Source organism: Stegostoma tigrinum, chromosome 45 (assembly GCF_030684315.1).
Source record: "Stegostoma tigrinum isolate sSteTig4 chromosome 45, sSteTig4.hap1, whole genome shotgun sequence".
NCBI classification, from domain to species: domain Eukaryota; kingdom Metazoa; phylum Chordata; class Chondrichthyes; order Orectolobiformes; family Stegostomatidae; genus Stegostoma; species Stegostoma tigrinum.
In genome coordinates, this window is record NC_081398.1 from 5,263,958 (window position 1) to 5,287,968 (window position 24,011).

The 24,011-nt window shown below is 44.7% G+C and overlaps 1 long non-coding RNA gene across 1 annotated transcript; it reads right to left on the reverse strand.

Moving 5' to 3' along the window:
- Window positions 1-9,081: 9,081 nt before the first annotated feature.
- On the reverse strand, window positions 9,082-23,742 carry LOC125448633 (uncharacterized). Its single transcript, XR_007246758.1, has 4 exons — window positions 23,673-23,742; window positions 14,037-14,057; window positions 9,874-9,894; window positions 9,082-9,103 (listed from the first exon to the last, which is right to left on the reverse strand). It is a non-coding gene; the product is annotated as an uncharacterized LOC125448633 (long non-coding RNA).
- Between the last annotated feature and the right edge of the window lie 269 nt (window positions 23,743-24,011).

The window sequence follows — 24,011 nt, forward strand, 5'->3', positions numbered from 1 at the left end:
GACTGGTGCCTTTCACTCCCCTTGCTGTCTCTCTTTGGGGGCTATTTGTTCAGTGACTGGTGTCTCTCAGAGCACTGTCAGCAATGTATCTTCACACTGATTGGTATCTCTCAGTCCCTTCTCTCTCTCTCTCTCTCTCTCCCTCTCAGGGAGATATCTGTACACTGACTTGTATCTAATGGTGACCTTAATTAATTTTTTTTAGTATTTTTGACAACAGGAAATGAAGGGAAGGTGGTATGTCTCGAAGATAGGATGGCATGTGGCTTCAATGGCATTCTGCAGAGATTGGAAGGTGCTAATGAAGGAAGGCCGTGATGAATGATGGGATTTCCCACTGTTACCTTGTCCAAACCTCCTTGTGCCCTCCCAGTTGAAATGCAGTCACAAAGTGAGAGGCAAGAATTTCCTGGGTAGGAAGTGAATATTGCTGCCCTCTCTTTTCATTGGGTGTGCTCAATATTCAAACTCTGACCAGGATTTGGGAATGCCATTTTCTGTGTAGTTTCCTCATTCCCAATGTCAGATTTTGTCCTTGACCTGGAGTGACCTCCAGAACAGGGAACTGAACAAAGTAATTCTTTGTAACCAGGCAGTCACTGTCCTGGAGCTCAGTGTTGGTGTTGGATGGGAATTGTCTTTGGCTGATATCTAGAACATTCCCATGCTCTCCCGCTGTTCATCTGACTTCCCAGAAATGAGGTCTCTAAAATTAAAGGACATACCTTTATCGTAATCACCGTATCCTGTGGAACAAACAGATTAGTGTTAACACTTCCAGGAGAGTGTGATTGGAGAATCTACATTTCCAACACAATCAGGTCAACAATTGATATCTTCAGCCCTGCACAGATAGGGAACTGGCCCTGATATTTCAATTATTAAATGATCATTACTCCCAGGCTGAATCCAAATGGCCGTGTGAGATTTTGCTTTAACGATTCAAAACTGAAATTAATCAATATCTCAGTGAAATGTATTTATACTGACTGGCAACTCTCAGTGCCCATCTGTCTGCACCTCCCTAGCCTGTTCTTCCTCCCACCTGTACCCTCCACCCACCTCAAGCTGCACCTCCATTTCCTTCCTATTAACCTCATCCCGCTCCCTTGTCCTGTCTGTCCACCTCAGACTGACCTATTCCCTCCCTATTCCCCTCTTATACTCACCTCTACTGGCTCCATCCCTGCCTCTTTGACTTGTCTGTCTCCTCTCCACCTATCTTCTCCTCTATCCATCATTGATCTGCCTCCCCCTCTCCCTCTCTATTTGTTTCAGAAACCTCTCCCCTCCCTCTTTTCTGATGAAGGGTCTACGCCCGAAACATCAGCTTTTTTGCTCCTAAGATGCTGCTTGGCCTGCTGTGTTCATCCAGCTCCACAATTTGTTATCTCTGTCTCACTCAGGGACATATCTGTTCATGAACTGGGGTGTCTCAGTCCCCTCCCTCTGTCTCAGGGAAATATCTAGACACTGACTGGTTTCTCTGGGTCCCCTGTCTCTCTCTCTCTCTCAGGGAGATATCTGTACACTGACTTGTATCTAATGGCGATATTAAAGAATGTTTTTAGTATTTGTTGCCACAGGAAGTGAAGGGACGCTGATGTATCTTGAAGATAGAATGGTGTGTGCCTTGACTAGAAACCTGCAGAGATTGTAAGATGCTAATGAAGGAAGGCTGTGATGAATGATGGGATTTCCCACTGTCACTTTGTTCTAGATCTCCTTGTGCACTCCCAGTTGAATTGCAGTTACAAAGTGAGAGGCGAGAGTTTCCTGGGTAGGAAATGAGTATTGCAACCCTCTCGTTTCAATGGGTGAGCTGAATATCCAATCATTGACCAGGATTTTGGAATGCCATTTTCTGTGGAGCTTCCTGCTTCCCAATGTCAGATTTTGTCCTTGATCTGGAGTGACCTCCAGAACAGGGAACTGATGCAAACTGTTCAAAAGAAGGGTCTCGGCCCCAAAACGTCAGCTTTCCTGCTCCTCTGTTGCTGCTTGGCCTGTTGTGTTCAGCCAGCTCCACACCATGTTATCACTGATGCAATCTAATTCATTTTGATGATAGCAGTCAATGTCTTAGAGCTCAGTGTCGGTGTTGGGTGGGAATTGTCTTTGTCTATACTGAGGTCATTCCCATGCTCTCCCGCTGTTTATCTGACTTCGCAGAAATGAGATCTCTAAAAGTAAAGGACATACCTTTATCGTAATCACCGTATCCTGTGGAACAAACAGATTAGAGTTAACACTTTCAGGAGAGTGTGAATGGAGAATCTACATTTCCAACACAATCAGGTCAACAATTGATATCTTCAGCCCTGCACAGATTAGGAGCAGATGTTGATGTTTTATTCATTAAATGACCATTAATCCCAGGCTGATTCCAAATGGCTGTGTTAGATTTTGCTTTAGCAATTCAAAACTGAAATGAATCAATATCTCAGGGAAATATATCTATACTGACTGGAAACTCTCATATCCCTCCCTCGCTCTCAGGGAGGTACCTGTACACTGACCAACATCTCTCAGTCCCCCCGCTCTCTCTCAGGGAGATATCTGTACACTGGCTTGTATCTAATGGAGACGTTAAACAATGTTTTTAGTATTTGTGGCCACAGTAAGTGAAGGGATGTTGATATATCTTGAAGGTTGAATGGTGTGTGCCTTGAATAGAAATCTGCAGAGTTTAGAAGGTGCTAATGAAGGAAGGCTATGATGAATGTTGGGATTTCCCACTGTCACTTTGTCCCAGAACTCCTTGTGAACTCCCATTTGAATTGCCGTCACACAATGAGAGGCAAGAATTTCCTGGGTAGGATGTGAATATTGCTGCCCTCTCTTGTCATTGGGTGAGCTGAATATCTAGTCATTGACGAGGATTAGGGAATGCCATTTTCTGTGGAGCTTCCTGCTTCCCAAAGTCCCATTTATTCCTTGACCTGGAGTGACCTCCAGAACAGGGAACCGAACAAAGTAATTCTTTGTAACCAGGCAGTCACTGTCCTGGAGCTCAGTGTTGGTGTTGGATGGGAATTGTCTTTGGCTGATATCTAGAACATTCCCATGCTCTCCCGCTGTTCATCTGACTTCCCAGAAATGAGATCTCTAAAATTAAAGGACATACCTTTATCGTAATCACCGTATCCTGTGGAACAAACAGATTAGTGTTAACACTTCCAGGAGAGTGTGATTGGAGAATCTACATTTCCAACACAATCAGGTCAACAATTGATATCTTCACCTTCACACAGATGAGGAACATTGATGTTTTAATCATTAAATGATCATTACTCCCAGGCTGATTCCAAATGGCCGTGTGAGATTTTGCTTTAGCAATTCAAAACTGAAGTTAATCAATATCTCAGGGAAATGTATCTAGACTGACTGGGAAATCTCAGTACCCATCTGTCTGCGCCTCCCTAACCTGTTCTTCCTCCCAACTACCCCTCCTCCCACTTCAAGCTGCACCTCCATTTCCTTCTTACTAACCACATCCTGCCCCTTTGAGCTGTCGGTCCTCCCCGGACTGACCTATCCCCTCCGTATCTTCCCACCTCCACTCAACTCTACTGGCTCCATCCCTGCCTCTTTAATTTGTCTGTCTCTTCTCCACCCATCTTCTTTATCCATCTTCGATCCGCCTCCCCCTCTCTCCCTATTAATTTCAGAACCCTCTCCCCACCCCACTTTTCTGATGAAGGGTTTAGGCCCAAAACATCAGAGTTTGTGCTCCTAAGATGCTGTTTGGCCTTCTGTGTTCATCCAGCTCTACACTGTTATCTCTGTCTCTCTCAGGGAGTTATCTGTACATGAACTGGAGTGTCCGAGGCCCCTCCCTGTCTCTCATGGAGATATCTGTACACTGACTGGTTTCTGTGGGTTCCCTCCCTCTGTCTCTCTCAGGAAGATATCTGTACACCGACCGACATCTCTCAGTCGCCACTCTCTCTCTTAGGGAGATATCTGTACACTGACTTGTTTCTGTGGGTCCCCCCCCGGTCTCTCTCTCTCTCTCTCTCTCTCAGGGACGGTGATGTATCACGGAGATAGAATGGTGTGTGTCTTGGATAGAAACCTGCAGAGATTGGAAGATGCTACTGAAGGAAGGCTGTGATGAATGATGGGATTTCCCACTTTCACTTTGTTCTAGACCTCCTTGTGCCCTCCCAGTTGAATTGCAGTCACAAAGTTGGTTGAGCTGAATATGCAATCACTGACCAGGATTTGGGAATGCCATTTTCTGTGGAGCTTCCTGCTTCCCATTGTCAGATTTTGTCCTTGACCTGGAGTGACCTCCAGAACAGGGAAGTGAACAAAATAATCCTTTGTAACCAGGCAGTCACTGTCCTGGAGCTCAGTGTTGGTGTTGGATGGAAATTGTCTTTGGCTGATATCTAGAACACTCCCATGCTCTCCCGCTGTTTATCTGACTTCCCAGAAATGAGATCTCTAAAATTAAAGGACAAACCTTTATCGTAATCGCCGTATCCTGTGGAACAAACAGATTAGTGTTAACACTTCCAGGAGAGTGTGAATGGAGAATCTACATTTCCAACGCAATCAGGTCAACAATTGATATCTTCAGCCCTGCACAGATTCGGAACTGGCCCTGATATTTCAATCATTAATTGACCATTACACCATACCTCGTCAGCTGATTCTGAATGGGTGTAAGAGATTTTACATTTGCAATTCGTAGCTGAAATTGATCAGTGCCTCCGGGAGGTATGTTTCCTCTAAATGTTGCCTTACCCTCCCCTCTGACTCTCTCAGGGAGGTATCTATCCAGTAAGTGATGTATCTCTGGTGCTCCCCCCGCTCTTTCTCTCAGGGACTTATCTACACACCAACATGAATCTAATGGAACTACTCAGGGAGTGTTTGTAGTATTTTTACCCACATGAAATGAAGGAAGGGGAATATATCTCAAAGCTAGGATGGTGTGTGACTTGAATGGAAATCTGCAGAGATTGGAAGATACTAATGAAGAAAGGCTGTGATTTGTGATGGCATTTCCCACTTCACTTGTCCTAAACCACATTGTCGCCTCCCATTAGAATTGCAGTCACAAAGTGATAGGTGAGGGTTTCCTGGGTAGGAAGTGAATATTGCTGCCCTCTCTTTTCATTGGTTGAACTGAATATGCAATCACTGACCAGGATTAGGGAATGCCATTTTCTGTGGAGCTTCCTCATTCCCAATGTCATATTTTGTCCTTGACCTGGAGTGACCTCCAGAACAGGGAAGTGAACAAAGTAATTCTTTGTAACCAGGCAGTCACTGTCCTGGAGCTCAGTGTCGGTGTTGGATGGGAATTGTCTTTGGCTGATATCTAGAACATTCCCATGCTTTCCTGCTGTTTATCTGACTTCCCAGAAATGAGATCTCTAAAACAAAAGGACATACCTTTATCATAATCACCGTATCCTGTGGAACAAACAGATTAGTGTTAACACTTTCAGGAGAGTGTGAATGGAGAATCTACATTTCCAACACAATCAGGTCAACAATTGATATCTTCAGCCCTGCACAGATTAGGAACAGATGTTGATGTTTCAAACATTAAATGGTCATTACTCCCAGGCTGAATCCAAATGGCCGAGTGCGATTTTGCTTTAGCAATTATACCAACTGGCAACTCTCAGTACCCATCCGTCTGCACCTCCCTAACCTGTTCTTCCTCCCACCTACCCCTCCTCCCACCTCAAGCCGCACCTCCATTTCCTTCCTATTAACCTCATCCTGCTCCCTTGACCTGTCCTTACTCCCCAGGCAGACCTATCCCCTCCGCACCTTCACTCAACTTTATATGTTACATCTCTGCCACTTTAACATGTCTGCCTCCTCTCCACCTATCTTGTCCACTATCCATCTTTGATCCACCTCACACTCTCTCCCTATTAATTTCAGAAATCTCAACCCCCTCCACCTTTTCTGATGAAGGGTCTAGGCCCGAAACATCAGCTTTGGTGCTCCTGAGATGCTGCTTGGCCTGCTGTGTTCATCCAGCTCTACACCTTGTTATCGCTGTCTCACTTAGGGAGATATCTGTACATGAACTGGAGTGTCTGAGACCCTTCCCTGTCTCTCATGGAGATATCTGTACACTGACGGGTCTCTCAGTCCCTTCCCTTTCTCTCAGGGAGATATCTATGCACTGACTGGTTTCTCTGGGTCCCCTCTCTCTCTCTCGCTCAGGGAGATATCTGTACACTGGCTTGTATCTAATGGAGACGTTAAAAAATATTTTTAGTATTTTTGGCCACAGGAAGTGAAGGATCCGTGATTTTTAAGAAGATAGAATGGTGTGTGCCTTGACTAGAAACCTGCAGAGATTGGAAGGTGCTAATGAAGGAAGGCTGTGATGAATGATGGGATTTCCCACTGTCACCTTGTCCCAGACCTCCTTGTGCCCTCCCAGTTGAATTGCAGTCACAAAGTGAGAGATGAGAGTTTTCTCGGTAGGAAATGAATATTGCTGCCCTCTCTTTTAATTGGGTGAGCTGAATATCCAATCATTGACCAGGATTAGGGGAAGCCATTTTCAGTGGAGCTTCCTGCTTCCCAAAGTCCCATTTATTCCTTGACCTGGAGTGACCACCGGAACAGGGAAGTGAACAAAATAATTCTTTGTAACCAGGCAGTCACTTTCCTGGAGCTCAGTGTTGGTGTTGGATGGGAATTGTCTTTGGCTGATATCTAGAACATTCCCATGCTCTCCCGCTGTTTATTTTACTTCCCAGAAATGAGATCTCTAAAACAAAAGGACATACCTTTATCATAATCACCGTATCCTGTGGAACAAACAGATTAGTGTTAACACTTCCAGGAGAGTGTGATTGGAGAATTTACATTTCCAACACAATCAGGTCAACAATTGATATCTTCAGGTCTGCACAGATTCGGAACTGGCCCTGATATTTCAATCATTAATTGACCATTACACCACACCTCGTCAGCTGATTCTGAATGGGTGTAAGAGATTTTACATTTGCAATTCGTAGCTGAAATTGATCAGTGCCTCCGGGAGGTATGTTTCCTCTAAATGTTGCCTTACCCTCCCCTCTGACTCTCTCAGGGAGGTATCTATACAGTAAGTGTTGTATCTCTGGTGCTCCCCCCGCTCTTTCTCTCAGGGACTTATCTTCACACCAACATGAATCTAATGGAACTACTCAGGGAGTGTTTGTAGTATTTTTACCCACAGGAAATGAAGGAAGGGGAATATATCTCAAAGCTAGGATGGTGTGTGACTTGAATGGAAATCTGCAGAGATTGGAAGATACTAATGAAGAAACGTTGTAATTAGAGATGGGATTTCCCACTTCACTTGTCCTAAACCACATTGTCCCCTCGCAGTTGAATTGCAGTCACAAAGTGAGAGGTGAGGGTTTCCTGGGTAGGAAGTGAATATTGCTGCCCTCTCTTTTCATTGGTTGAGCTGAATATGCAATCACTGACCAGGATTAGGGAATGCCATTTTCTGTGGAGCTTCCTCATTCCCAATGTCATATTTTGTCCTTGATCTGGAGTGACCTCCAGAACAGGGAGCTGATGCAAACTTTTCTCAAGAAGGGTCCAGGGCTGAAATGTCAGCGTTCTTGCTCCTCTGATGCTGCTTGGACTGCTGTGTTCATCCAGCTCTATGCCATGTTATCACTGATGCAAACTAATTATTTTTAACGATGGCAGTCACTGTCCTAGTGCTCAGTGTCGGTGTTGGATGGGAATTGTCTTTGGCTGATGTTGAGAACATTCACATTTCGTTCCCTGTCTTTACATGATCTCCCAGAAATATCATTTCTAAAATTAAAGGACATACCTTTATCATAATCACCATATCCTGTGGAACAAACAGATTAGTGTTAACACTTTCAGGAGAGTGTGATTGGAGAATCTACATTTCCAACACAATCAGGTCAACAATTGATATCTTCAGGTCTGCACAGATTAGGAACAGACATTGATGTTTTAATCATTAAATGACCATTACTCCCAGGCTGATTCCAAATGGCTGTGTGAGATTTTGCTTTAGCAATTCAAAACTGAAATTGATCAATATCTCAGGGAAATGTATCTATGCCGACTGGAAACTCTCAGTCCACTCCCTCGCTCTCAGGGAGATATCCGTACACTGGCCGACATGTCTCAGTCGCCCCTCTCTCTCTCTCTCTCTCTCTCTCTCTCAGGGAGACATGGTGTCATGGTGGCTCAGTGGTTAGCACTGCAGCTTCACAGTGCCAGGGACCTGGGTTCTATTCCAGCCTCGGTCAACTGTCTGTGCGGAGTTTGCACATTCTCCCTGGGTCTGTGTGGGTTTCGTCCGGTTTCCTCCCACAGTCCAAAGATGTGCGGGCTCGTTGGGTTGGCCGTGGTAAATTGCCTGTAGTGCTCAGGGATGTGTGGGTTATAGCGGGGATCGGTCAGGGTAAGATGCTCCGAAGGGCAGCGTGGGCTTGTTGGGCTGAAGGGCCTGTGTCCACACTGTCAGTCATCTAATCTAATCAATACCTGCACACTGACTTGTATCTAATGGTGATGTTAAAGAATGTTTTTAGTATTTGTGGCCACAGGAAGTGAAGGGACGGTGATGTATCTTGAAAATCGAATGGTGTGTGCCTTGACTAGAAACCTGCAGAGATTGGAAGATGCTAATGAAGGAAGGCTGTGATGAATGATGGGATTTCCCACTGTCACCTTGTCCCAGACCTCCTTGTGCCCTCCCATTTGAATTGCAGTCACAAAGTGAGAGGCGAGAGTTTCCTGGGTAGGAAATGAATATTGCTACCCTCTCTTTTCATTGGGTGAGCTGATTATCCAATCATTGACCAGAATTAGGGGATGCCATTTTCTGTGGAGCTTCCTGCTTCCCAATGTCCCATTTATTCCTTTGCCTGGAGTGACCTCCGGAACAGGGAACTGAACAAAGTAATTCTTTGTAACCAGGCAGTCACTGTCCTGGAGCTCAGTGTTGGTGTTGGATGGGAATTGTCTTTGGCTGATATCTAGAACATTCCCATGCTCTCCCGCTGTTTATCTGACTTCCCAGAAATGAGGTCTCTAAAATAAAAGGACATACCTTTATCGTAATCACCGTATCCTGTGGAACAAACAGATTAGTGTTAACACTTCCAGGGGAGTGTGATTGGAGAATCTACATTTCCAACACAATCAGGTCAACAATTGATATCTTCAGCTCTGCACAGATTAGGAACAGATGTTGATGTTTCGAACATTCAAAGATCATTACACCCAGGCTGAATCCAAATGGCTGTGTGAGATCTTGCTTTAATGATTCAAACTGAAATTAATCAGTATCTCAGTGAAATGTATTTATACCGACTGTTAACTCTCATCTGTCTGCACCTCCCTAAACTGTTCTTCCTCCCATCCTCAAGCCGCACCTCCATTTCCATCCCACTAACCTCATCCCGCCCCCTTGACTGTCTGTCCTCCCCGGACTGACCTATCCCCTCTCTACGTCCCCACCGACACTCACCTCTACTGGCTCCATCCCCGCCTCTTTAACCTGTCCGTCTCTTCTCCTCTATCCATCTTAGATCCACCTGCCCCGCCCCTCCCTATTTATTTCAGAACCCTCTCCCCTTCCCTGTTTTCTGATGAAGGGTCTAGGCTGAAACGTTAACCTTCCTGCTCCTCTGATGCTGCTTGCCCTGCTGTGTTCATCCAGCTCTATGCCATGTTATCACTGATGCAATCTAATTCTTTTTAACGATGGCAGTCACTGACCTAGAGCTCAGATTTGGTGTTGGGTGGGAATTGTCTTTGTCTATACTGAGGGCATTCCCATGCTCTCCCGCTGTTCATCTGACTTCCCAGAAATGAGATCTCTAAAATAAAAGGACATACCTTTATCATAATCACCGTATCCTGTGGAACAAACAGATTAGAGTTAACACTTTCAGGAGAGTGTGATTGGAGAATCTACATTTCCAACACAATCAGGTCAACAATTGATATCTTCAGCCCTGCACAGTTTAGGAACAGATGTTGATGTTTTAATCATTAAATGACCATTACTCCCAGGCTGATTCCAAATGGCTGAGTGCGATTTTGCTTTTGCAATTCAAAACTGAAATTGATCAATATCTCAGGGAAATGTATCTACACTGACTGGAAACTCTCAGTCCCCTCCCTCTAACTCAGGGAGATATCTCTGCACTGACTGGTCTCGGAGTCCCCCATGTCTCTCTCTCTCTCAGATATCTGTACACTGGCCGACATCTCTCAGTCACCCCCCTCTCTCTCTCAGGGAGATATGGTAGCACGGTGGATCGGTGATTAGCACTGCAGCCTCACAGCGCCTGGGACTCGGGTTTGATTTCAGCCTCGGGCAACGGTGTGTGTGGAGTTGGCACATTCTCCCCTGTCTGCTTGAGTGTGCTCCGGTTTCGTCCCACAGTCCAAAGATGTGCAGGCTAGGTGGGACGGCCATGCTAAATTGCCTGTAGTGCTCAGTGCTATGTGGTTTATAGGGGGGATGGGTCTGGTTGGGATGCTCCAAGGGGCGGTGTGGGCTTGTTGGGCCGAAGGGCCTGTTTCTGCACTGTAGGTAATCTAATCTAATCAATATCTGTAGATTGACTTGTATCTAATGGAGACGTTAAAGAATGTTTTTCATATTTGTGGCCACAGTAAGTGAAGGGACGGTGATATATCTTGAAGATAGAATGGTGTGTGCCTTGACTAGAAACCTGCAGAGATTGTAAGATGCTAATGAAGGAAGGCTGTGATGAATGATGGGATTTCCCACTGTCACTTTGTTCTAGATCTCCTTGTGCACTCCCATATGAATTGCAGTCACAAAGTGAGAGGCGAGAGTTCCCTGGGTAGGAAATGAGTATTGCAACCCTCTCGTTTCAATGGGTGAGCTGAACATCCAATCATTGACCAGGATTAGGAAATGCCATTTTATTTGGAGCTTCCTGATTCCCAATGTCAGATAGTGACCTCCAGAACAGGGAACTGATGCAAACTCATTCTTTTTAATGAAGGCAGTCAATGTCGTTGTGTTCGTGGTTGGTGTTGGATTGGGATTGTCTTTGGCTGATTTTGAGAACATTTCCATTTCTCTCCCGCTGTTTATTTGACTTCCCGGAAATGAGATCTCTAAAATTAAAGGACATAGCTTTATCGTAATCACCGTATTCTGTGGAACAAACAGATTAGTGTTAACACTTTCAGGAGAGTGCCAATGGAGAATCTACATTTCCAACACAATCAGGTCAACAATTGATATCTTCAGCCCTGCACAGATTAGGAGCAGACATTGATCTTTCAATCATTAAATGATCATTACTCCCTACATGTTTCCAAACGGCAATAGGAGATTTTGCTTGAACTAATTGAAACTGAAACTGATCAATATTCAAGGATTATACGCTGACTGGTGTCTCTCTGTCACCTCTCTCAGGGCAATATCTGTACACTAACTGGTCTTTGTTAATCTCCCCTTTCTCTCAGGGAGGTATTTGCTCACTGACTCCTGTCTCACGTGATTTTAGGTGTGTTTTTAATATTTTTGTCCACAGGCTCTGAAGGAACAGTGACATATGTTGAAAATATTTGGGGTTGAGTCGTGAATGGACACCTTCACAGATTGGAAAGCGCTAATGAAGGAAGGCTATGGTTAATGATTGGATTTCCGACTCACCTTGTCCCAATCTTCCTTGTGCCCCCTCAGTTGTATTGTATTCACTGTGTGTAGAGATATGCAGCCATAGAGATGTACAGCATGCAAACAAACCCTTCGGTCCAACTCATCCATGCCAACCAGATATCCTAAATTAATCCAGTGCTATTTTCCATCATTTGGCCCGTATCCCTCCAAACCCTTTCTATTCACGTACCCATCGAGATACCTTTAATATGTTGTAATTGTACTCGCCCCCACCACTTTCTCATTCCATACACTCACCACCCTCTGGAACGAAATCGTTACCCCTCAGGTCCCTTTTAAATCTTTCTCCTCTAATCTTAAACCTATGCCCCTCTGGTTTTGAACTCTTCCACTCTGGGGCAAATACCTTGTTTATTTAACCTATCCATTCCCCTCATGATCTTATAAACCTCTAGGAGGTCACCCCTCAGCCTCTGATGCCCCAGGGAAAATAGCCCCAGCCTATTCAGCCTCTCCCTGTAGCTCAAACCCTCCCACCCTGGCAGCATCCTTGTAAATCTTTTCTGAACCCTTTCAAGTTTCACAACTTCCTTCCTGTAGCAGGGAGACCAGGATTGAACGCAGTATTCCAAAAGTGGCCCTGACCAATGTCCTGTACAGCTGCAACATGACCCTCCCAACGCCTATACTCAATGCGCTGACCAATAAAGGCGAGCGTCCCAAACACCTTCCTCACCGCCCTGTCTACCTGCGACTCCACTTTCAGGGAACTATGAACCTGCCCCCCAGGCAACGCTCCCCAGGGCCTTACCATTAAGTATATAAGTCCCTTCCTGATGTGCCTTTCCAAAACACAGCACCTCACATTTATATAAATTAAACTCCATCTGCAACATCTTAACCCATTGGCCCATCTGTTCAAGGTCCTGTTGTACTCTGGGGTAAATGTTTTCACTGTGTACTATCTCTCCAATTTCAATGTCATCCAAGGCCTGTAGACTCCAAACCCTCCTCCACAGTAAACACCGATGCAAAATGCTCCTATAGTATCTGCTCCATCTACTCCGCTCTCACATATAGGTGGCCTTACCTCTTATGCTCACGTCCAAATCATTTATATAAATGTCAAAAAGGCAGTGGACCCAGCACCGATCCTTGTGGTACACCGCTGGCCACAAAACGGCAGCCTGGAACAACCCTCTACTATTACCTTCTGCTTCCTTGTTCCAGCCAGTTCTATATCCAAATGACTAGGTCTCCCTGTGTTGCTTGTGATCTCGCTGCGCGCACCAGTCTGACGTGTGGAATCTTGCCGAACGCCTAACTGAAGTCCATGCAGATCGTGCCACCGCTCTGCCCTCATCAATCCTCTTTGTTACTTCTTCAAAATACTCAATCAAGTTAGTGAGACACGATTCCCCGCACAAAAAAAAATGCTGACCATCGCTGATCAGTCCTTGCCTTTCTAAGTACATGTAAATCCTGCCCCTCTGTATTTCCTCTGACAAATTGCCCACCACTGATGTCAGGCTCATGGGTGTATAATTCCCTGGCTTTTCCTTACCAGTCTTAAATAGTGACACCATATTTGCCAACCTCCAGTCTTCCGGCACCTCTCACCTATGGCTTTTGATGATCCAATAAGGAGCCCAGTACTCACTTCCCTAGCTTCCCACAAAGTTCTGGGCTACACCTGATCAAGTCCTGGGGATTTATCCATATTTAATCATTTTAAGATGTTCAGCACCTCCTCCTGTGTAATATCTACAGTTTTGAATTTATTTACTTCTCCAAGGTCTGTCGACTCCAAACCCTTCTCCACAGTAAACACTGATGCAAAATGCTCCTTTAGTATCTGCTCCATTGACTCCACTCTCACATATAGATGGCCTTTAAGGGCCCCTATTCTCTCCCAGTTGGTCTTTTGTCCTTAAGGTATTTGTAGGATCCCTTTGGATTCTCCTTAATCATATTGAGATGAGAGTTTCCCGGGTAGGATGTGAAATTTGCTGCCCTCCCTTTACATTAGGTGCGCTGAATATCCAATCGTTGACCAGGATTAGGGAATGCCGTTTTCTGGGAAGCAGGGAGCTCCACAATGTCACATTTAGTCTTTGGCCTACAGGCACCTCCAGAATAGGGAACTGAAGGTCTTGACCCGAAATGTCAGCTTTCCTGCTCCTCTGATTCTGCTTGGCCTGCTGTGGTCATCCAGCTCCACACCTTGTTATCACTTTTGAAAATTCTTTTTAATGAAGGCAGTTACTGTCCTAGTGCTAAGTGTTGGCGTTGGATGGGAATTGTCTTTGGTTAATATTGGGAGCGTTCACATTTCCCTCCCTCTCTTTACCTGACTTTCTGAAAATGAGATTGCTAAAATTAAAGGACATACCTTGACCATAATCGTTGTGTCCTGTGGAGCAAACAGATTAGTGTTAACATTTTCAGGACAATGTGAATTGAGAATCTACATTTCCAACACAATCAGGTCAACAATTGATATCTTCACCTTCACACAGATTGGGAACTGGCCCTGATATTTCAATTATTAAATGATCATTATCCCTCTCGTCCAAAACACAGCAGATTCTAAGCGGCCATAACGTTTAACAATTAATTTCTTCCACTGATTAGGAATTTTTAAAGTTTATTTGCAATGATGTGGGCATCTCTGGTTAAGTCAGCAGGTTTGTCCATCCCTATTTGTGTAACACAGGGTCCTTAGGAGCCAATGAGATTGGCTGTTGGTCTGGAGTCTCATGTAGGCCAGAATGAGATGGTGGAGTATGGAAACCTGCCCTTTGGCCCAACTCGTCCATGCTGACCAGGTTTCCTAAACTGGACTGGTCCCACATGATAAATGATCATGTTAAGGCCCTCTCTCAATTTAAGGCCCTCAACCTCAGGAGTACGGAAATTATAGAGGCCATTTGGCCCGTCATACCTGGGCTGTCTGAATGAGCGACTCCCTCAGTGTCGTTTTCCCCCTTTACTCCAACACCTTTTCAGGTCACCTTCTCATCCTCCATCAAACACATCATTTGAGCTTGCTTCCACCATGTGCTCAAGCAGTGAATTCTAGATCCTAAGCACTTGCTAGGCAGAAACATATTTTGTCTTATTGACTTAGCTTCAATTTTAACAAATGTCATCAAATCTGTGTCCTCCGATTTTCCATTCATTGATGGGATCCATTTTTCCCTCTCTACTGTTGAATCAAATTTCCTTTCAACATTCCTATTTTCCAAGATCTCAGATCTACCTCTGGAACCATTCTTATGAACCTTCTCTGCTCCCTCTATCTCTCTCTCTCTCTCTCTCTCTCTAATGCCTTCATATATTTCTATAGTCTGGTGCCAAGAATTGGTTGCAATATTTGAGCAGTGGCTGAGCCAGGGTTAAATACATCTTCAGTATCACTCCTTGCTCTTATGCCGCTATTACCAAAACCTACACACTTTTTTCAACTCTTTTCCTAGCTTGCCCTCCCAACTTCAATCATTATGTAGAGACGTCTCTCCAGATCACTCAACTTCAACATCCATTTTACATTTGGACTGTTTACTGACAGACTGCACTGAACAATAGCATTTTAGCAATATTTTATACTTTTCTCTCACCGAATAAATTCTACCTGAAAATAAGGGCAGAACATGCCAGAGAAACTCAACAGAGACTGACAGCAACTGCTGAGAGAGAGGAACAGGGTCAATGTTGCAAGTCTAGTGACCCTTCTTCGGACCCTAAGGGAGAGGTGTAAAAGTGATGGGAACTGAATTAGGTTTGGGGTGGGTGGAGCGAAAAGAAGTGAAGTTCACAGGGGAAGGAGGCTGTAAGTGTTATAAAACAAAAGTCAAATGGAGCTGTTATAGAGAGGAAAGCTGGTCCAGATTAACTGAACATATCAGGTATTAATAACAAAATGTAGGTCAGCCCTATTAATGCATAACGAAGAAACTGAGTTAGGGTCAGGATTAGGGTTAGAATTAGAGTCAGGGTTAGGATTAGGCCTGAGATTAGGATTAGGTTTTGGGTTAGGGTTAGGGTTGGGTTTGGGGTTCATGTTAGGGTTTGCGTTAGAGTTAGGGTTAGGATTGGGATTAGGATTGGGTCTAAGGTTAAGGTTAACGTTAAGATTAGGTTTAGGGTCAGGGCTAGGACTGGAGTTAGTCTTGGGATTAGGGTCAAACTCAGAATAAGGGTTAGTGTTAAGGTTAGATTTAAGATTATGGTTAGGTTTAAGGTTAGGATTTTTTATGGTTGTGCGATAGCGTTAGGTCAAGCTTTAGGGGTTAGGGTTAGGGATTAGGGTCAGGCTTAGGGTTAGGGTCAGAGTTAAGGTTGTGTTTTAGATGTTAGAGTTTAGGGTTAGTGTTTGGGCTAGGCTTAGGGGTTAGGGGTTGTGGGAGAAAGTGATAGCTTTGGGGTTAGAGTTTGGGGGACAACAGGATATTTTAGGGGGTAGGACTAGGGTTAGGGTTAGGGTCAGGGTAAGGGTTAGGGTTAGGGTCAGGGTAAGGGTTAGGATTAGGATTAGGATTTAGGAATTAGGATTAGCGTCAGGGTAAGGGTTAGGATTAGGATTTAGGGATTAGGGTTAGGGTTAGGGTAAGGATTAGGATTTAGGGATTAGGGTTAGTTTTAGGGTTAGGGTTAGGGTAAGGATTAGGATTTAGGGATTAGGGTTGGGCGTTTAGGGTTAGGGTTAAGGTTAGGGTTGATGATTAGGTCTACAGTTGGGGTTGGGGATTAGGGTTAGGGTCAGGGTTAGAGTTAGGTTCAGCATTAGTGTTAGGGTTAAGGTTAGGTTTAGGGTTACAATTTTGGTTAGGGCTCGGGTTAGGGTCAGGGTTAAGGTTGTGTTTTAGATGTTAGAGGTTAGGGTTAGTGTTTGGGCTATGCTTAGGGGTTAGGCGTTTTGGGAGATAGTGATAGCTTTGGGGTTAGAGTTTGGGGGACAACAGGATATTTTAGGGGGTAGGACTAGGGTCAGGGTTAGGGTTAGGGTCAGGGTAAGGGTTAGGGTTAGGCCTGAGATTAGGATTAGGTTTTGGGTTAGGGTTAGGGTTGGGTTTGTGGTTCATGTTAGGGTTTGCGTTAGAGTTAGGGTTAGGATTGGGTCTAAGGTTAAGGTTAACGTTAAGATTAGGTTTAGGGTCAGGGCTAGGACCGGAGTTAGTCTTGGGATTAGGGTCAAACTCAGAATAAGGATTAGTGTTAAGGTTAGATTTAAGATTATGGTTAGGTTTAAGGTTAGGATTTTTTATGGTTGTACGATAGGGTTAGGTCTGGCTTTAGGGATTAGGGTTAGGGTCAGGGTTAGGGATTAGGGTTAGGGTTAGGGTTAGGGTTAGGGTTAAGGTTAGGGTTAGGGTTAGGGTTAGGGTTAGGGTTAGAATTTTGGTTAGGGTTAGGGTTAGGGTTGATGATGAGGTCTACAGCTGGGGTTGGGGATTAGGGTTAGGGTTAGGGTTAGAGTTAGGTTCAGCATTAGTGTTAGGGTTAAGGTTAGGTTTAGGGTTAGAATTTTGGTTATGGCTCGGGTTAGGGTTAGGGTTAAGTTTGTGTTTTAGATGCTAGAGGTTAGGGTTGGTGTTTGGGCGAGGTTTAGGGGCGAGGGATTGTGGGAGATAGTGACAGCTTTGGGGTTAGAGTTTGGGGGACAACAGGATATTTTAGGGGGTAGAAATACGGTCAGGTTAGGGTTAGGGTCAGGGTTAGGGTTAGGGTCAGGGTAAAGGTTAGGATTAGGATTTAGGGATTTCGGTTAGGGTCAGGGTAAGGGTTAGGATGAGGATTTAGGGATTAGTGTTAGGGTTCGGGTAAGGATTAGGATTTAGGGATTAGGGTTAGTGTTAGGGTTAGGGTAAGGATTAGGATTTAGGGATTAGGGTTAGGGTTAGGGTTAGGGTTAGGATTAGGATTAGGATTTATGGAATAGGGTTGGGTGGTTAGGGTTAGGGTAAGGATTAGGATTTTGGGTTAGGGTAAGGATTAGGATTTAGGGATTAAGGTTAGTTTTAGGGTTAGTGTTCGGGTTCGGGTTAAGGTTAGGGTAAGGATTGGGATTTAGGGATTAAAGTTAGTTTTAGGGTTAGGGTTAGGGTTAGGGTATGAGTTAGGATTAGGATTTAGGGATTACAGTTAGGGTTAGGGTTAGGGTAAGGATTAGGATTTAGGGATTAGGGTTAGGGTTAGGATTAGGATTTAGGGATTAGGGTTGGGTGGTTAGGTTAGGGTTAGGGTTAGGGTAAGGATTCGGATTTAGGGATTAGGGTTAGTTTTAGGGTTAGGGTTAGGGTAAGGATTAGGATTTAAGGATTAGGGTTCGGGTAAGGATTGGGATTTAGAGATTAAGGTTCGTTTTACGGTTAGGTTTAGGGTAAGGATTAGGATTTAGGGATTAAGGTTAGTTTTACGGTTAGGGTTAGCCTTAGGGTAAGGATTAGGATTTAGGGATTAAGGTTAGTTTTACGGTTAGGGTTAGGGTTAGGGTAAGGATTAGGATTTAGGGATTAAGGTTAATTTTAGGGTTAGGGTTAGGCTTAGGCTAAGGATTAGGATTTAAGGATTAAGGCTAGTTTTACGGTTAGGGTTAGGGTTAGGGTAAGGATTAGGATTTATGGATTAGTTTTGGGCGGAAACAACAGGGTAGGAAGCAGAGTTGGAATAAAACAGGTGGCACAGTTGTTGAAGCTGCGATTATATGGATCAAAATTGTGGAGAAGGTTTATGGGTAAAAGTCGGAGACTATGAGACCATAAGACATAGGAGTGGAAATATGGCCATTCAGCCCATCAAGTCCACTCTGCCATTTACTCATGGCATTTCAACTCCACTTCCCTGCACTCTTCCTGTAGCCCTCGATTCCTTGTGAGATCAAGAATTTATCGATGTTTGCCTTGAAGACATTTAACGTCCCGGCCTCCACTGTGCTCCGTGGCAATGAATTCCACAGGCCCACCACTCTCTGGCTGAAGAAATTTCTCCTCATTTCTGTCTTAAATTGACCCCCTCTAACTCTAAGGCTGTGCCCACGGGTCCTAGTCTCCCTGCCTTATGGAAACAACTTCCCAGCGTCCACCCTTTCGAAGCCATTCATTATCTTGTAAGTTTCTATTATATCTCCCCTCAACCTTCTAAACTCTAATGAGTACAATCCCAGGATCCTTAGCCGTTCATCGTACATTAAACCTACCATTCCAGGAATCATCTGTGAGAATCTCCGCTGGACATGCTCCAGGGCTGGTATGTCCTTCCTGAGGTGTGGGGCCCAAAATTGGACACAGTATTCTAAATGGGGCCTAACTCGAGCTTTATAAAGCCTCAGAAGCACATCACTGCTTTTATATTCCAACCCTCTTGAGATAAACGACAACATTACATTCGCCTTCTTAATTATGGACTCTACCTGCAAGTTAACTTTTAGAGAATCCTGGACCAACATTTCCCAGATCCCTTTGTACTTCTGCTTTGTGAATTTTCTCACCGTTTAGAAAATAGTCCATGCCAGTATTGTTTTTCCAAAGTGCAAGACCTTGCATTTACTCACGTTGAATTTCATCAGCAATTTCCTGGACCACTCTCCTGAACTGTCTAAATCTTTCTGCAGCCTCCCCACCTCCTCAGTACTACCTGCCTGTCCACCTATCTTCATATCATCGGCAAACTTTGCCAGAATGCCCCCAGTCCCTTCATCCAGATCATTGATATATAAAGTGAACAGCTGTGACCCCAACACTGAACCCTGTGGGACACCACTCATCACCATTAGCACACTGCGTTGGTGCTCATTTGATGAACTGGCTCAGGATCAGTGGGCAGTCCTCTTCTTCAGCACTGCAATGGCTCAGTATCTGACAAAACTTGTAAGTTCCTCAGTGGAATGTAATGCATTGCTCTTCCATGAGCATTGTGTGCAACACTGTGGCAGGCCTGGGACAGAAATGTGACCATGACATCCAGGCGGAGCATCGAAAGGCAAGCACTTGGAAGGCTGGGTTGTGTCTAATTACTGGACGAACACATCCTGCAAAGCAGACACCCGACATTTGATTGACCCATGTAAAGGACAGTGATTGGAAACAGTGAATGTGATGAAGGGTCTAGGTCCGAACCGTCAGCGTTTATGCTTCTAAGATGCTGCTTGGCCTGCTGTGTTCATCCAGCTCCACACTTTGTTATCTGACTAAAGTACAAGTTGACTTTGTCTGTCACCCTGCTGAACCATTTTCTTTCTGCTTCCCTGTAATGCTCACCTTAATTAATAAGAGTCATATAAGTATAGAGCTGTACAGTACCAAAGCTGACCCTTTGGTCCAACTCGTCCATGCTAACCAGATATCCTAAATTAATCTAGTCCCGTTTGCCAGCATTCGGCCTATATCCCTCTAAATGTTTCCTATTCATGCTCACATCCAGATGCCTTTTAAATGCTGTAACTGTACCAGCCCCCACCACTTCCTCTGGCAGCTCGTTCCATACACGCATCACCCTCTGTGTGAAAAAGTTGCCCCTCAGGCCCCTTTTAAATCTTACCCCTCCCACCTCAAACCCAGGCCCTCTATTTTTAGACTCCCCTACCCTGGGGAAAAAGACTGGCTATTTAACCTATCTATATCTCTCCAGTTTCATAAACCTCTACAAGGTCACCCCTCGGCCTCCGATGCTCCAGGGAAAATAGCCCCTGCCCATTCAGCCTCTCCCTGTAGCTCAATCCCTCAAAACCCTGGCAACATCCTTACAAAACTTTTCTGCACCCTTTAAAAACCACTTTCCGGGAACAGGAAGGCCAGAATTGAATATAATATTCCAAAAGTAGCCTAACCAACGTCCTGTACAGCTGCAACATGACCGTCCCCTTGCTGTTCTTCTCCCTTTTTTTCATTGTTTGAACACTTTCCTTCCAGGAACATGGCCACATATTGTGGAAAAATAAAAGAGTGAATTTGAACTGGTTAACGACCACATCTCAAGGCAGGGCACAGTTAGCCGATAAATCCCAAGCCCTGCCCAATCCGTTGGAGAACAGATTGCATCGATGGGCACATTATATTTTTCTACTGGGCTGGAATCTGTGAGTGAAGCACAAAGGCACTCAAACCCTCAAAATAGCTCTCTCAATGTAACAGTGCCCGCATCTTTGTCTCCACAAATTAAAATTTGCCAAAATTAACACTATATTTTCTGCGGAAAAGTATTTACCATGATCAGATTGATGATGCCTTATGGAGAAAAAAAGATGTGCGTTTGTATTTTCTGCAGAAAATCATGTGGCATATCTTTGACACAATTAGTTTAATAACTACAGTGGGGAGTATTACATTGAGAGCTAATGCTGGCATTAACTAAGCATAGCTATTCATTCTCATTCTACTTCAGCTGATCTCACTTTGCATCCTTTCATTTAATACTCGTCTTTTGCTTGTGAAATAATTCTTCACTTCTGTTTTCAACGAGTGTGGAATGACTTAAATTTTCTCATCTTCATTGACTCGAAGAGTCATAGGACTGTTCAGCACAGAAACAGACCCTTCAGCCCAACTTGTCCACACCGGTCAGATATCCTAAATTAATCTAGTCCCATCTGCCAGCAATTGGCCCATACCCCTCTAAACCCTTCCTATTCATGTACTCATCCAGATGCAGGCATTATAGTTCCCTTGCCTAAGTTATTTGGTAAAACCATTCACTTTCAGGGCATATAGCCTAGAGCTCTCTGACGAACTCCTCTGTGCTATTACAAGGCGTAAAAACAAGAGAATTCTAGATCAAATGGGGAGGAAAAATATACAGTTAACAACAGGACCCTGAACAGCTTTGATGTACAGAAGATCTTGGGGTTCAAGTCGCCTGGAACTGGCCACACAAGTAAATAGGGTGGTACAGAAAGCATGTTCGCCTTTATTGTTGTGGAATTGAATACAAGGGTCACGTTGCAGCTTTATAAGTAATCAGCTCCAAAAGCGCAGAGGCCACCTGCAGAGTTATGGCAAGGTGAAAGGATTTGAGTTTTGCTTCCATTAATAGATTTCAGCGCACCACCTCCCTATCCTTGTTTGCCTTGGGGAATGCCACCTCTAAAATTATTGCCAGTGCTTTGGCTGGAATGACGTGAACCTGTTGAAAAATCAGATTAGGTTTTGTGTGAACCTTACCGTTGTAGAATGAATGGGGAAGCTACGATTACAACACAGCCGGTTTTGACAGCTAATTCATTCATGACTCCCTGGAAGTGTCCACGCAAGTCGATCGGATGGCAAAGAGGGTCCATGGAATGCTTGCCTTTATTGGTCAGGGAATTGAGTACTAGAGTCAGGAAGTGCAGCTCTTTAGGCTCTTAGTTAGGCCTGGTTGCCACATTACAGGAAGGATGTGGAGGCTTTAGAGGGTGCAGAAGAGCTTTACCAGGATGCTGCCTGGATTACAGGGTCTGAGTTGTAAGGAGAGGCTAGAAAAATTCAGATTGTTTTCTCTGGAGCAGCAGAGGCTGAGGGAAGACTTGATAGAAGCTTATAAAATTACGAGATGCATGGATAGGGTTGACGCTCAGAGTCTTTTTCCCAGAGTTGAAATGTTTAACACGAAGGGGCATGCGTTTAACATGAGAGGGGAAAAGTCCAACGGGGTTGTGTGGGGCGAGATTTTTGCACAAAGAATGGTAAGAGTCAGGGACGCGCTGCCAGTGGTAGTGGACGAGGCAGATACAATAGGAGCATTTAAGGGAGTTTTACATAAGCACATGAATATACAAGGTATGGACGAATATGGACCAAAGGCAGGCAGAAGGGATTAGATTAATTTGGCGTCATTTCTGGCACAACATTGTGGGCTGAAGGGCCTGTTCCTGTGCTGCACTGTTCTCTGTCCTATGTCTATATTGGAGGACAAGGGATCAGCAAAAGCTTAACCATACTGTTGAGGTATGAACTGGGAAATTTTTCACTTTTTGGTCTGAATAATGATCACTTCTCAGAGCAGGGCAACATAAGGAGATTCCAAAGACTGTTAAAATATGTATGCCTCGCGTCTCTGATTGACCCTTGTGCTAGCGGAAAAAATTCTTCTCGTTACCCCAACAAATGCTCAGAATTTTGATGGTCTTGATGAAATTTCCAAAGAGCTTTCTGCTCTCCACAAAAAAAAACGCAGCTTCTCTAACTGGTCTCTCACTCCAAGCATGACATCTTGGCATTGAGCTTGATGGGTGTTGGAAGGATATTTGGGGTAGGAATCCACTTCTGGTCAGTAGAAACCTCTCCACCGTCAATCCAAAACAATATCATGAGTCTGCTCCCAGCACCTGCTCAGAGACCTACACAGTAGATCACAGTAATCTACTGCAGGATCTACGTTCTCCAAATCTCCCTTTTGCTTTTTGCAGATTTGCCAACTTCATCCCCTTTGGTTACCAGCCTTCCTGCCAGTGGAGACAATTTTTCCTCATTGGCCCCAACCTCATAATTCTGGGTGAGTCATTTAAATCTCCCCTTAATCTTCTTCGCTCTGACACTGGCCCCAGCTTTACCAGTCCCTCTGAGAACAACTCAGGTAAATTTCCCCTACACCATCTCCAAAGTTTGATATCTTTCCAGAAGTAACAGAGCTCGGTCCAGAGGCTGGGAGCTCTGTGCATGGTCTACACTATGAGTTCTGTCCATGGTCAACACTGGACACACAGATATCTGTCCAGAGGCTATGAACTCTGTCCATGGTCAACACTGGACACATGGATATCTGCCTACAGACTGCGAGCTCTGTCCATGATCTACACTGGACACACAGATATCTGTCCAGAGGCTATGAACTCTGTCCATGGTCAACACTGGACACATGGATATCTGCCCACAGACTGCGAGCTCTGTCCATGATCTACACTGGACACACAGATATCTGCCCACAGACTGCGAGCTCTGTCCATGGTCTACACTGGACACATGGATATCTGCCCAGAGACTGCTAGAGCAGGCAAGACATTAAAAAGCTGTCTACCATCAGAGAGTGAGTGGGACAGCACACTGCTTCATACCTGACATGGCCACTGATATCAGACTGACCAGGAGGAGCAGACCCAGGTACTTCATGGTTGTGGTGAGGCGTCTTGAAGATGTGATTTGTACATAGATACAAGTACTTATATATGTTCGCTGACAATGTCCCTGAAATTACTAAGGAACACTTGGCCTCGTTTCCAGCAAGTTACAGTCTGCCCTGCCCATCAATCAGCTCCTCTGGGAGATTGGCCAAGGGTCAATCAACAGGCAATGAAATGTCAGCCAAAAGATAAGGCCGCAGAGCTGAGCATGCTGGGAACCTTTTCCCAGCTGGCAATCCCGGGCTGGCCAAACCTTCACAATCCAGGGAGCTA